The sequence below is a fragment of the Macrobrachium rosenbergii genome, chromosome 16 (assembly GCF_040412425.1).
Source record: "Macrobrachium rosenbergii isolate ZJJX-2024 chromosome 16, ASM4041242v1, whole genome shotgun sequence".
Classification (NCBI taxonomy): Eukaryota; Metazoa; Arthropoda; class Malacostraca; order Decapoda; family Palaemonidae; genus Macrobrachium; species Macrobrachium rosenbergii.
Window position 1 is genome coordinate 12,668,726 of NC_089756.1, and position 15,000 is coordinate 12,683,725.

General features: G+C 34.5%; 1 long non-coding RNA gene across 2 annotated transcripts in view; it reads left to right on the forward strand.

Annotated features, from left to right (window-relative positions):
• The window catches only part of LOC136846984 (uncharacterized), a 136,155-nt gene that overhangs the window by 76,703 nt on the left and 44,452 nt on the right, over positions 1-15,000 (forward strand). Inside the window, exon 3 of one of the 2 annotated variants that reach the window (XR_010855565.1) lies at positions 2,279-3,295. The exons of the other annotated variant lie outside the window; for it this stretch is intronic. This is a non-coding gene — a long non-coding RNA (uncharacterized lncRNA). Of the gene's footprint in view, positions 1-2,278; positions 3,296-15,000 lie in introns of those variants that run through there. 2 annotated transcript variants of the gene reach the window in all.

Here is a 15,000-nt window from a genome sequence, read left to right on the forward strand (position 1 = left end):
GAAAATGGAGCAGGTTCTCGAAGGCTCTCGTTTCATATATATATATTTTTTTTTTTAATATGTATTTACACTGACATCATTGTGGGTTTCTTCACCAATAATAATAATAATACAAAATTCCACTGTAATGTACTGATTTTTATATTCCGGTGGACTTCCAAAATTCCACTGTAATGTACTGATTTTTATATTCCGGTGGACTTCCACACCTTTCGAACCTTTACAATTTGTTTCTTCAGCCAAAGAGTAATTTTACAGAATATACGAAAGCTCCCAGAAACCATCATAGTTATATGCACGTATCTGTCAATGCACAGTAGATCTCGTTAACACAGGATTTGGAAATAGGCTACGTTGCTAAAGTCTTAGTAATAATAATAATAATAATAATAATAATAATAATAATAATATAATAATAATAATAGTAATGGAGAAGCAAATCTGCAGTTATATATGGGTACAAATATCCATACATAACTGTGGATTTGTTTCTCCATTTCAGAACCCATGCTATATGAATAATAATAATAATAATAATAATAATAATAATAATAATAATAATTTTCTGCATAACGCTTCCCTCTAGTCTTACAGATTTGCTTGAATCTTCTTGTCTGCGACATGCAGTATGGAACTTTTGTGTCTAGGAACTTCTATCTTATGCAATATTCTTTATTTTGGACACATGAACCCCTATTATCTAGACCAGTGAACATTGTAAGTCAGCTCTTTAGTTATAAATACTCATTAGAAAATTAATCTTGAACTGACTTCCTTTGATACTGAAAATTTCTGGCAGCTAGATTGAACAGCTTGGACTGCAGAGGAACAGCTAAACACCAGTTCCCTTAGAAAGGCTTTCAAGGAGAAGGTGAGCAGTCTCTGTCAATTCCTACTTTCTTCATTTTCCAATTTCTCCACAGAAAGAGAGAGAAGTAAGGGTGCACTTTTATCACAGATCTTATGAATTAACATTCGTATTCTTTGGAAGCTTGAATTTCAAGTCATTGTCCCCTATGGGCTTGTTCCATATGAGAAATAATAATAATAATAATAATAATAATAATAATAATAATAATAATAATACATGCTCATTATCGCATATTTTAGGCTCAACATTACTAGAACTTAACCAAATTTTTATCCAAAAATTTTCCCAGATAGACATCGACCATTTAACCCCCAATAATTAAAAACCTTTACGGTGCATTATTGATAAATATGACCTGATAAACAAATCAGTGCTATGAATTGGAACGGTGATAAAAAAAGTAAAAAGGATTACATGAATGATGGAAACTGAAATGACCAAACGTACGTTAAAAAAACAATCCATGAGTTGCCTTGTGGCTATTTTTCCCTTTTTTCCTCTGAGTAATAAGCGCAGCGAAGACATTCATAACCACGAATGTGACATTACTCGGAAGGGCATGCAGCATTCGAAGTTTTTATTATAGTAATGGCAGTACTCAATTGTCTTGATGCGTCATTTCAATGTTGCATTACAAGTCTTTTTTTCCCTCCGGTGATGGAAGTACTCAATTGTCTTCATGCGTCATTTCAAGTGGATGACCCCGTTATGAATACAGTGTCATAAATTGGTTTATTTATGTCGTGGAATATCAATAAAACTTCGCCGCATCATCATCATGCAACGAGTATGATGCCGTTATGAATACGATTGGTTAAGATTAATGCATCAGACAATTTATTTATTCATTTGTTTAATAACTTTAAGGGGTATCAGTTGAAATCAACGGTATCAGTATGGAGGCCACTCTAAAAACGTTATACAAGTGAATTACGGTATATGATTAGGTCACATGTAACTTTTTTATTATTGTGATAGTTCACTAAATTTTAATTCCCAAGTGAAGCTGATCAGTGATTAATCTTTCCTTCTGTTGTCTAGCTGTGGAATTCGTTTCCTTCGTCTGTATTTCCAGCCTCTCATATCCTTTCCAGCTTTCTTTAGAACCTCCACTTCATTTTTCTTGCTTTCTTCGAGCCCGGGCTAGAAAAGTGCATCAGGTTGGCCGTTCCATTGGCCTTTGCTCATACAATAAATATGAGCAGCATGCTTTCTTATGAATACTGTAATATATATTTTTATCACAGATGAAGGGTTTCCTGTAATAATAATAATAATAATAATAATAATAATAATAATAATAATAATAATAATAATAATAATGCTTAATTTCAGCTCGTGGCCGTATACAATAGTAGCGCCATTGAATTTATTTTAATTGAATTCTGTTTTATTTGTCTATTTTAGCGTTGCGAGGCTTTTGAAAACGTACAATAAAGGCCCCGACTGAAACGCAATGAAGCTACAAAAGAAGCCTGGGCAATCTGGCCAGAATGTTGCGAAAGAATGTAGAAATGCTTCAATACAGGTGAGTTGCCCTGCGTTTATGGAGGCCAATTTGGGTTTAATGCATTCTTCCTCTCGCTCATGATGTGTATGTGTGCGCGCAAGTTTTTTTAATCTTTTTTTTTTCTTTTTCTTAAATTCTTAATGCATTCTTCCTCTCGCTCATGATGTGTGTGTGTGCGCGCATGTTTTTTATTTACTTTTTTAAAACTTTTTTTTTTGTCTTAAATCTCTCGTCCCGTGGTTTATTATTCCTTACTGGGGCGTTGTTGTACGAGTATGCTTTACATACCTTAAGATGCTTCCCTTACTATCATTTCTATTTTATTGTATTTTCTATATATTTTTTGAAGATGCTTCCCTTGCTATCATTCCCTTTTTATTGTGTTTTCCATTTATTAATTTGAAGATGCTTCCCTTACTATCATTTCTTTATTATTTCTTCATTATTTTTGAAGATGCTTCCCTTACTATCATTTCTTTATTATTTTTTCGTTATTTTTTGAACCTGCTTCCCTTACTATCATTTCATTTTGACTTTATCTTTCATTTATTTTTTGAAGATGCTTACCTCAGTATCATTTCCTTTTTATTTTATTCTTCATTTATTGTATGAAGATGCTCCCATTACTATCATTTAATTTTTATATTATTTCTCATTTATTTTTTGAAGATGCTTCCCTTACTTCGTTTCCTTCTTATTTTATTTATTTATTTTTTTAGTGTTGCCTTCATCTTCACGTCAGCCTTTACATTATTTTTTTTCTAAGTAAGTTGGCGTCGCAACGACTACGGTAAGATGCTTTCCCAACTATCATTTTCTATTTATTTTATTTTCTTCATTTTTTTCATAAGCGTTCCGTTAGCATCGCGTTGAATTTCAATAAGTTGGCGGCGCAACAGTTATGGTCATCTACGCAATAGCTTTTAGATTGTCAGTGGCATGAAAGGAGGCAGGAAATAACAAGGCACTCAAAATAAATTATTATTATTATTATTATTATTATTATTATTATTATTATTATTATTATTGTTGTTGTTGTTGTTGTTGTTGTTGTTGTTGTTGTTGTTATTATTAAAGGTTCATATGGTACAGGGCTAAAAGCCCTTCATTTTGCAAATCGCCGTTCCGCGGAAAATGTGATTGAGAACAGACAGAAGATTATCACGTGAATCACAAATACTGATAAAACTGATCTGAAACAAATACAGGTGCGAAATCATAACATGATGGGAAGACCAGAAATAATGCGAAATATTTACTTGTGTTAATGGAACAAATATTTTTGGTAGCTTTAAATTACCTTTTGAAACGGCTTCAGAAACGAAACAAACACTAACCACCCTTGAATTTGTTGCTCCTCTCTCTCTCTCTCTCTCTCTCTCTCTCTCTCTCTCTCTCTCTCTCTCTCTCTCTCTCTTATTTCTATTTCATTAGAAGTTTTCCTTCAACGAGTGAATTTGTACTCGGCGTAACTTACTTGTAATGTTTCTGTCAGTCGGTCACTCTAGAAGGTCCTGTCAATATCCCTCCCCTCCAACCCCAACTCCAACCCCACCCACCCCGACCCCCACCCCCTCGTAAGTCTCATATCTGTCTCCAGTTCCTGCAGCAACTTCTCCCACACACACAAATGACCAAATTTCGAGTCGGCTCTCGCCGGGCGTAAACGTAAAGAAAAATAGGAAAGTAATGCCGTTTCCTGACCTACAACCCCGCCCCCTAGCTCCATCTTCCCCTCCCTCCCCCTCCCCTCCTCCTGCGCTTGCCCGTTTCATTCTGCATCAACGATAAAACAGGGAAATGCGAGAAAAGACGTAGAGGAGGGGCGAAGGGGGAAGGGAGAGAAAAATAAAAACACTTGGGGGGAAAGAAACTGCGATAAAAGGCTCCTTTTAGTAGGCGTGTTTCTGAGGTATATCGTATGTCCAAGAAATACAACATCTTCAGCACCGCTGCAAATGGCTTATTATGTCAAGTTCCTCACATAACACTTCGTCATGCCGCCGCTACTACCAGCCTCCAACCACCCCCTTCCCCTCCCCACTCCACCCCACCCATCTCCCGTCTTCCCCTTACTTACCTCTCTGCTACGCTCCTCATCCCCTACCCTTCTCTATCCCCTTTCCTGTGCTGAGCATTCAGTACTACTACTACCTACACGAACGGATTTCTCTCTCTCTCTCTCTCTCTCTCTCTCTCTCTCTCTCTCTCAATTCAGGTACATCGCAGTAATATTATTCTTAATAATATTAATACTACTAATTACCTGTATGTTTGTCACCTTCGGAGTGTATAATGACCTGCGCGACAAATTACAGTATAGAAAATACAAAATGAATTTTTCCTCGTATATTTTCGCTAATCGGTCCTCATCAAGACATTGCTGCTCAGACTAGATTCCTTGGGTCTGTTGTGAGAGTTCCAGTGAAGCTGCTTTTTCATTCATCTTATTTTTTATCCAGTCTCCGGGCTGGAGACGTATTTCTATGCATCAGGAAACTTTTTGTTTTCTAACAGATTTACGTAGAACCGCTTATAGTAACTCTTCGAAAAATTTGGAAAAAGATGACGTTCGGAAGGTGGTCACCAGTTCTTTTTCCACGCGTAAAGATTCAGCTTCAAGAAATTTTAGAGGAGAGAATGGGCTCTGTAAATATTCTATTTTTTCTCCTATTCACCGTCATCCTTCGATACTTTTGAAGTCGTCGTAATTCTCCTCCTCTTTCTCGTTACTTTTCTTACCGTCATACTCATCCTCCTCATCATCATCGTACTTCGCTATACGAGTGAATTTACCTGAAAATATTTCATATTAATTCGTTGTACAGTATATATATATATATATATATATATATATATATATATATATATATATATATATATATATATATATATATATATATGTATATATATATATACAAACACACATACACAAACACGTGCACAAACAGTGTACGCCTTTGTATTTATAAACCTATGCCCACGACTCAAGCGCACACACACACACACGGACTAAGATGAATTGTCGGGTTTGTCTTTTTGATATTCTGGTCACAGCAGTGGCCGACCTATTCTTTTTTCTTCCTTCCTGCTTTCCTACCACATGAATTAAGTGTCCTTTGGTGTCCCGGAGAAAAGGAAACAAGTGATAAACAGCGCTAAAAACTCATTTTTCCCATTTTTTATTCTTATTATTAAAGCGAAATCATTGATATTGACTTTGGAAGTGAAGTCACTAAATTCGGGAAGGCATTTGTAGCCACTATGAAAATTGATACACGTTTTATTGTTTATTTTTTAACACCAAATTACTTAAAAAGGAAAATAAACGAGAATTTAGAACTGAATGGAAAAGAAGTATGTTAATTGTTAGTAGTAGTATTAGTAATAGTAATAGTAGTGATTGTTTTTTTGAAGCGGCTCTTATAGGGTTGCGAGGGAGTGAAACTGCAAGTAAAGTGTGTATATGTATGTATATATATATATATATATATATATATATATATATATATATATATATATATATATACAGTATATATATAAATATATACATATATATATATATATATATATATATATATATATATATATATATATATATATATATATATCTTTACCCGCTTTCCGATTTTTTTATTTTCCATAGCCAAAGGGTTAATCTTAATTTTCGTAATTTCCCAATAATAATTACAATGTCATACGTATTTTCATGTTAAATTCCCTCACTCTTCTTAAACTTTTTATTCCTGGCTTTAAAAGCACTTGAAGTTAATATCGGAGAATTTTCTTCATAACCATTATGAAAGCTACTTCCGCTACCAACCAAATGTATTTAATGTCATCCTCTTGTCTTTTTTTTTTTTTTTTTTTTTGCTATTTCATTTCTCTCATTCGTTGGCTTCAGACTTCTTTCAATCATTTTGTATCACAAAGTAGGACTAATTTTGGATGTCCTTTTCCGCATTATCCATTATCCTTTATGGACGTCAGCATGAACATTGTAATATATAGACCCCCTAATACTAAAGAGTTTGACATAATAATTGAAAAATTGGATGAAATATGTAAAAATCACAAGGACTGGACTATACTCCTAACCGGAGACTTTAACTTTCCTTTTGTAGAATGGAAAGAACGAATAGGAGACTGTGGTTGTATTTATACATATAAAAAAGAGAGCAATAGTAGTGCAGAAGATAAGAGGCAATTTGAAAAGCTATTAGATATGCTACTAGAACATAACATTCAGCAAATAAATCACCTACCAACAAGAAAGGATAATATTTTAGATCTAGTATTTGTGAACGAGGTGAACTATGTTAAAGAAATAATAGTATATAACACGAGTATTTCGGACCATAATGTCTTAGAACTAACAGTCCGTTCCAGAACATATGAAAACAGAGAAAAGCAAGAAACGAAAAAATGGGAAGGATATGGAAAATACAATTTCTATAGTAAGAATATAAATTGGTCAAAAATAAATGAAGAATTAAACAAAGAATGGGAAAATATATTTGTAAGTGATGATATACAGGTAAATACCGATATATTATATAAAATATTAGAGGAAATAGTGGAAAAATATATACCGAAGAAAAAAGTAATCATCAGTCACGAATTCCAAGAGACAGAAGGATCTTGTTCCAGAAAATTAGAAAGTGGAAAAAGCTCTTGCAAAAGAAAAGAATGCATGGAAAGTGATGGAACTAAAAAGTAAGATAGAAAATGCAGAACAAAAGATTATACAATCAAAAGAAAATGAAAAAGGGAACCTAGAAGAAATGACACTACAAAATATCAAGCAAAACCCTAAAATTTTTATTCATATGCAAAAAGATGAATAAAATAAGAGTAGAAATAGGCCCTCTAAGAATTGAAGGGCGATTAACGAATGAAAAAAGGAAATATGTAACATATTAGCAGAAAGATATAAGAGTGAATTTACACCTAGAATTGAAAATGAAGATAATGATACAGAAATAAGAGATGAAAATACTGAATACTTATCAGACATAGATATTACAGAAGCCGATATTGTGCAGGCTATTAATGAAATTAAAAATGGATCAGCAGCAGGACCAGATGGAGTACCTGTCATATTGTTAAAGAAAGTGGTTCATTCAATCGCAAAGCCGCTAGCAATATTATTAAGACAAAGTATAGATACAGGCAAGATTTATGATGAGCATAAATTAGCATATATTACTCCTACTTTCAAAAGTGGTTCAAGACTAGAGGCAAGTAATTATAGGCCTGTGAGTCTGACATCTCATATTATGAAAGTATATGAAAGGGTAATAAAAAAATATAATGAAACATTTAATGAAAAATAGATTGTTCAATATAGGACAACATGGTTTTGTACCGGAAAAAGTACACAAACCCAACTGTTAGTCCACCATGAAAGCATATATAAAAATATGATAAATGAAAAGATACAGATGTGGTTTACCTAGACTTTGCAAAAGCTTTTGACAAGGTAGATCATAATATATTAGCGAAAAAATTAGAAAACATAACATTGTTGACAAAGTAGGAAGATGGATAAAAGAATTTTTGCAAAACAGAAAACAGATAGTGATTGCAAACGATGAGAAATCGGATGAAGCTACGGTAATATCCGGTGTACCACAGGGTACGGTGTTAGCTGCATTGCTGTTTGTGATTATGATTGCAGACATAGACAGTAATGTTAAGGACTCAGTAGTAAGAAGTTTCGCAGATGACACAAGAATAAGTAGAGAAATTGCCTGTGATGATGATAGGAACTCGCTACAAAGAGACCTGAATAAAATATATAAATGGGCAGAGATAAATAGGATGGTATTTAACTCTGATAAATTTGAATCAATGAACTATGGTGATAAAGTAGGAATGCTATATGAATATAAAGGACCTAATAATGAGACAATCACAAACAAGGAAGCAGTTAAAGACCTTGGTGTGATGTTGAATAGGAATATGTTATGCAATGATCAAATAGCAATTCTATTGGCAAAATGCAAAGCAAAAATGGGAATGTTGTTCCGGCACTTCAAAACAAGAAAAGCTGAACACATGATTATGCTTTATAAAACGTACGTACGTAGTCCACTTGAATATTGCAATATAATATGGTAGCCACACTACCAAAAGGATATTGCACAAATAGAGAGTGTACAAAGGTCATTTACAGCTAGAATAGAAGAAGTTAAGGACCTTGACTACTGGAAAGACTACAATTCTTAAATTTATATAGTCTTGAAAGGAGAAGAGAACGCTACATGGTAATTCAAGCATGGAAACAGATAGAAGGAATTACCGAAAATATCATGGAACTAAAATTATCAAAAGAGCAAGCAGAGGTAGATTAATAGTGCCAAAAACTATACCAGGAAAATTAAGGAAAGCACACAGGACATTAATCCACCACGCACCAGCATCGATAATGCAGCGTCTATTCAATGCGCTACCAGCTCATCTGAGGAACATAACAGGAGTGAGCTTAGATGTGTTTAAGAATAAGCTCGACAAATATCTAAGATGCATCCCAGACCATCCAAGACTGGAAGATGCAAAATATACCGGAAGATGCGTTAGCAACTCTCTGGTAGACATCAAAGGCGCCTCACACTGAGGGACCTGGGGCAACCCGAACGAATTGTAAGGTCTGTAAGGTAAGGTAAGGTCTCTCTCTCTCTCTCTCTCTCTCTCTCTCTCTCTCTCTCTCATTTCTCTCATTCGTTGGCTTCAGACTTCTTTACAAATTTTGGATGTCCTTTTTCGCATTATCCATTATCTTTTATGGACGTCAGCATGATTCTCTCTCTCTCTCTCTCTCTCTCTCTCTCTCTCTCTCTCTCTCTCTCTCTCTCTCTCTCTCTCTCTCTCGCGTTCTGTCATTTCTCTTTATGATAACAAGATCTTTGCTTTTTTTATCCACAAAACTTTTTAGAAATATTTGCTTTGTAGTCATATTCTTTTCCATAAGAACAAGATCATTTTACTTGTATTTTTAGTATATTTTTTTTTACTCGCCTGAAAGAGTGTACGACAATTAGTGAATGAACGGAGGAAAATTTTTATGTGGGTGAAATAATTTGTCCAAATGCTCGACTCACGTTGGAAATTGTCCAGTTGGTCGTTATGAAATTAACGTATAATTCCAGGCCTACCCTCCTCCCACCGCCACCTCCCACCTACCCACCCCAGTTCCTCGTTGGGCGAGTCGGTAGAGTTGTGGGCTAGCACTCGCTAGGCCCGAGTTCGAGTCTCCGGCCGGCTAATGAAGAATTAGAGGAATTTATTTCCGTCACCAGAAATAAATTCCTTAGTTTTACCAGACCACTGAGCTGATTAAACTAAGGTATACTTAACTTTAACCTACCCACCCACCCACGCTCACTTGTACGCAAACTAATGCTTCTCCGCAGAGCCTTCCCTCGCGCTAAAGCGTAATGATAAACAGAAGCAGTCTTTATTAGCGAAGAAATATCAACGATATTTCCACAGACATATTGTCATTCTCTGAGGAAGAGGGAGAAGAAGGAGAAAAAATAGACGAGTGAATTATTACGAACGACACACACACTTAGGGTTGCTTTTCGAATACTGTTTGGCTGTAACGTGGACCCTATGGTCTCTCTCTCTCTCTCTCTCTCTCTCTCTCTCTCTCTCTCTCTCTCTCTCTCTCTCTCTCTCTCCACTCGGGTTAAAAAAAAGAAAAAAAATCGTCCCCATCATTAGGAGCTGAATCCAGATAATAATTATAGAAAAAAAAGATATCTTTTTTTTCCTTCATCCCTTTCGTAATGAATTATTGAACAGTCTTTCAAATTTCGACTTCTTCTTCTTCTTCTTCTTCTTCTTCTTCTTCTTCTTCTTCTTCTTCTGGCCAGGAGAGATCCTGATTTATCAGCGCCAGTCATCTTTTCAAACTCGGGGATATTTCCATGGGTTTATTATTATTATTATTATCATCGTCGTCCTTCCCCCTCCTCTCCCCAATTCCACGTCCCCCCTTTCTCTTACTCCCCTCCCACCAACCAATCCCTTTTTCTGATGCCTCCCCCCTCCCCTTTCTCCCACTCTTCTTTCTCCGGAACTTGTTAAGCCAGTGCTAACGGCGTCGTTACTTTATTTTTTTTTGTTAATACAATTTTATTTAGTATTAGGATTTTTAAGAGTAAAAAGTAAATAGATTAACTATTTAATTCAATTTAATGGGTAAATCTCTTCCTGCAGGAAAAAAAGATAATCTGTGCTTATACAATTTTTTTACGAATAAGATACGGGAGGCAAGTAAGCAGATATATTGAGAAGTTAACAAAATAAATATATTAACAATATCATTTTTGATGAAATTGTCAATGAAATTCGCCCTGTAGACAAAAAAATATATAATCTAAGTGTATACAACATTTATTCTACTAATAAGTATAGGAAGCGAATAAACAGATGTTGATAAAGTAAACAGATTAAAGAACAGTTGCGTTTCTAATGGAATTGTCAATGAAGTTCACCTTGCAGGAAAAAAAGATAATCTAGGTTATACATTTTTTATGAACAAATACAGGTGGCAAATAAGCAGATAGATTGAAATGTTAATAAAGTAAATAAATTAACAATGTCATATTTAATGAAATTGTCAATGAAATTCGCCATGTAGGAAAAAAGATAATCCAGGTTTATACAACATTTATTCTACTAATAGGTGCAGGAGGCAAATAAGCAGATCGATTGAGATGTTAATAAAGTAAATAAATTAACAATATATCATTTTTAATGAAAGTGCCAATGAAATTCGTCCCATAGGAAAAAAAGATAATAAAGGCTTATGTAGCAATTTGTCTACTAATAAATACAGGAGGCAAATGAAACACGTAGATTGAGATGTTAATAAGTAAATAGATTAACAATTTCATTTCTGTTGAAAATACAAAAATATTCGCCCTGTAGGGAAGAAAAAGGCAATCTAGGTTTTACAACATTTTTTTATGAACAGATACAGGAAGCAAATAAGCAGATAGATTGAGATGTTATTAAAGTAAATAGATTAACAATATCATTTTAATGAAGTTGTCAATGAAATTCGCCCAGCAGGGAAAAGTTAAGTATACCTTAGTTTAACCAGACCACTGAGCTGATTAACAGCTCCCCAAGGGCTGGCCCGAAGGATTGGATTTATTTTACGTGGCTAAGAACCAATTGGTTACCTAGCAACGGGACCTACAGCGTATTGTGGAATCCGAACCACATTATAACGAGAAATTAATTTCTATCACCAGTAATAAATTCCTCTAATTCTTCATTGGCCGGTCGGGGAATCGAACGCTGAGCCAGCAGCGTGCTAGCTGAGAACTATAACCGCCCCTCCAATGAGGAAAAAAATATGATAGCGGTTTATACAACATTTTTATTTCCACTAATAGATAGAGTAGGTATACAGGCAGATAAATTGAGATGTTAATATATATACCTCTTTCATTACTGACTCTTCTTAACAAAATACAAATAAGAAATGAGTAACTTATCACCGCACCGAATAAGCAAGAAGACAATTCACGAACCTCCCCCCCCCCCTCATCTATTATAGCTCGCAACTCGGCACCTGGCTGGCTTGCAACTAAGAAAACCCCATTAGACGAAAATCGCAGGTGACAATGAGGAACGCCATTAGAATTAGGTAAGAACGAATGCAAACGTTGTTTGCTTTCAGCAAGCTCTCTCTTTTCTTTTCTCCCTCTCTCTTTATTTAAGAAATCTTATTACCTCCTTGTGTCAATTCTCATGCGCGTTGGGAGGTGGAGAGGGGGTGAGTTTGGTGGAGCATGGGGATGGGGCTGGGGGAGGGTGGGGGTGTTCGGCCACAAGGGAGATGGATGAAAACGGGAAAAATACACTTCAGACTCACGGAACAGGAAGCGATGGATTGAAGGTACTTGTTTAATCCGTGCACCTTGTTGTTATATGGCACCATGTTTAGAAGTTATGTATGGTTCAAATTGTTTATGCAAGGTTCATTGTAACCAGTTCTCATTCTCCTGTATACTGTTGTGTATTTTGTTAAGAAAAATTGTCTTTGTGCGATTTATTTTAATCGGTCTACTGATTACACACACACACACACACACACACACACACCTACATATATATATATATATATATATATATATATATATATAATGTGTGTGTATATAGATAAAAAATATATGTATATAGTACACATATATATATGTGTGTATGTATATTTAAATATATTTATGTTTACATATATATATATATATATATATATATATATATATATATATATATATAATTATATGTGTATGTATGTATATGTAGGCAACATTTTGTTTATTACGCGGGTTTCGTTGAACGATAGATGACTGCAAACTTTAACTATTTATTTTTGATATCGTAGAGTTATAGAAGAAAGCCACCTCTAAATAATTCCTATTATTCTTGTCTCCACTGCGTGCTTTCGGACTATTTCGTCCATAATCGTGCTAGACTAAAATATTTACATCATTACATGACCAAACATAACAATTACAAATAAGTAAACAAGTTGTTAAAATATTACAATTGTTATGGAATTACAGTATATATATACTGTATATGTATGCAATGTTTTTTATGCCTAGAAGGAATATAAAACATCTGTTGCAGCCAAATAATAATCATATTTTATGGCAACATGAAGTAAAAGCCAACTTGAATATGGAAGACTAATCATGTATCAGACGTCCCGTGCATGATGATCATTTAACTTAATCTCCAAAGAACTTATATCAGCATATTAAATTTCAAACTGGTTCCCAGTTGCCGCCGGTGGCATCGAAATATCAATCAGTAAACCTTTCATTATGATGTAATATAGAATGCAAGTGAAGAGCAATTTGCATACATTTTTGTTGACTGCTAACTTTTACAGCTGCGATTTGATAATGATAACTGGGCGGATATAATTAACCGTAATGAGAAACTATGTAAGAAGGATAGATTTATTTTATTCTATAAAAACATAGCCGGACGAAAACGAACTCCAAAAATGAAATATATCTAGAAATGCTTTTGGACTTTTAAGAAGGCAACTGGAAACATTTTTCTATCAGAAACCATGACATGGAAAAAGATGGCTCAATAAAGCAAGAAAACATATATTTCTTCCTCGTTCTTTAAGATGAGACTTTGATGGAACGGACCCTGGGAAGAAATTGATTTTTTCCCAAGACCTTTACAAAAATTGTCGGAAAGAAACTTTGAAAAACTTGTCTTCGTAATTGTCTGAAAGAAATTTTGAAGATTTTCTATAATTATCTTAAAGAAATTTAGATTTTTTCTAATTGCTTAAAAGAAATTTTTTAATTTTTTCCTGAAAACTGACGTAGCTGTAATTTCGGTAGGGGACATTTTGACCAGACTTTTTATAAAGTTAATTTCCCCTCGTCGGAATAAATTTTGAAAGTGGATAGGGAAAGTTAAGACTAAGCAAACGGAGAATTGTTTTTGTTTTGTTTTCTGTAACTTTAAAATTTATAAGTTTCTTTGCTGGCAAGACTTACAGTGGGTGTGATTACCTCCGGTTGAACTCAGATTGGAAACATCTAACTGAAACAATTTTCTTATTGCATGCAAACTTTCAAACTCCGAATTTGTTCTTTGGTAGTTCTTTGTGTGACGTAAACTTTTGTGTGCAGACGAACAAAATTAATCCGCTTTCTGGCTTTTTGCTTCTCTCTCTCTCTCTCTCTCTCTCTCTCTCTCTCTCTCTCTCTCTCTCTCTCTCTCTCTCTCTCTCTCTCTCTCCTTTCTGGCTTTCTCCTGAGCATATGTCTGCGTGTTTGCTTATGCGTCAGAAAAGAAAGCTCTTTTACTTCTGCATGGTATCTTGAGGACCACTGTATCCTGCAACTTCAAATCTTCCAGGGAGATTTTTGTTCCTTGTAGTCCGATAAACATATTTTGTTTAGAGGTGACTTCTATTGCCGTGAGGTGTTAACTGTTTTTTTTTCCTCTCCCTTCTTTCATTTAACTTGATTAACTCATTTCTAAATAACTACTGACTTTTCAGTCCTCTAAATTTTAGTATATATGGCAGCAAAAGAGAATTTTGCCGTTAAGGACTGCCACCTTACATTCATATTATTTTTCTTATTCTGATTATAATGGTGTTATAATTAACTTCCTGATTCTTGCTTTGATTTTTTTTTTTTTTTGTCATTCTAGAGATTTTATAATACTGTGTGAATCCAATATTTGATCGCGTTATTCACACAATGGGGAAAATGAATTTGACTAAGCTTCTTTACCACCTAAAACCTTACCATTGAACAGTTATGCAATGGGCACTTATTTATTTGGGGTTTTACAATCACTAATGAAATAACTTGTGTACTATTTTTCGAAAAAACATTAAAATTTCATATTCCTAAAGCCTCTCAGCTTATTTTATTTAGAGTATCAGGCAAGCAATTATCTCGCAGGCAAACCAATTCTTCATGTTGACGCTTCAGTTCTATTAACGGACTAATTAGCTCAGAGAATTCATTTATAGTTCAAAGACATTTCCTCAAGCCCACAAAACTATGGATTTTAGCATCGCAGTGTCACAATCTGCATACCTTACCTTCCA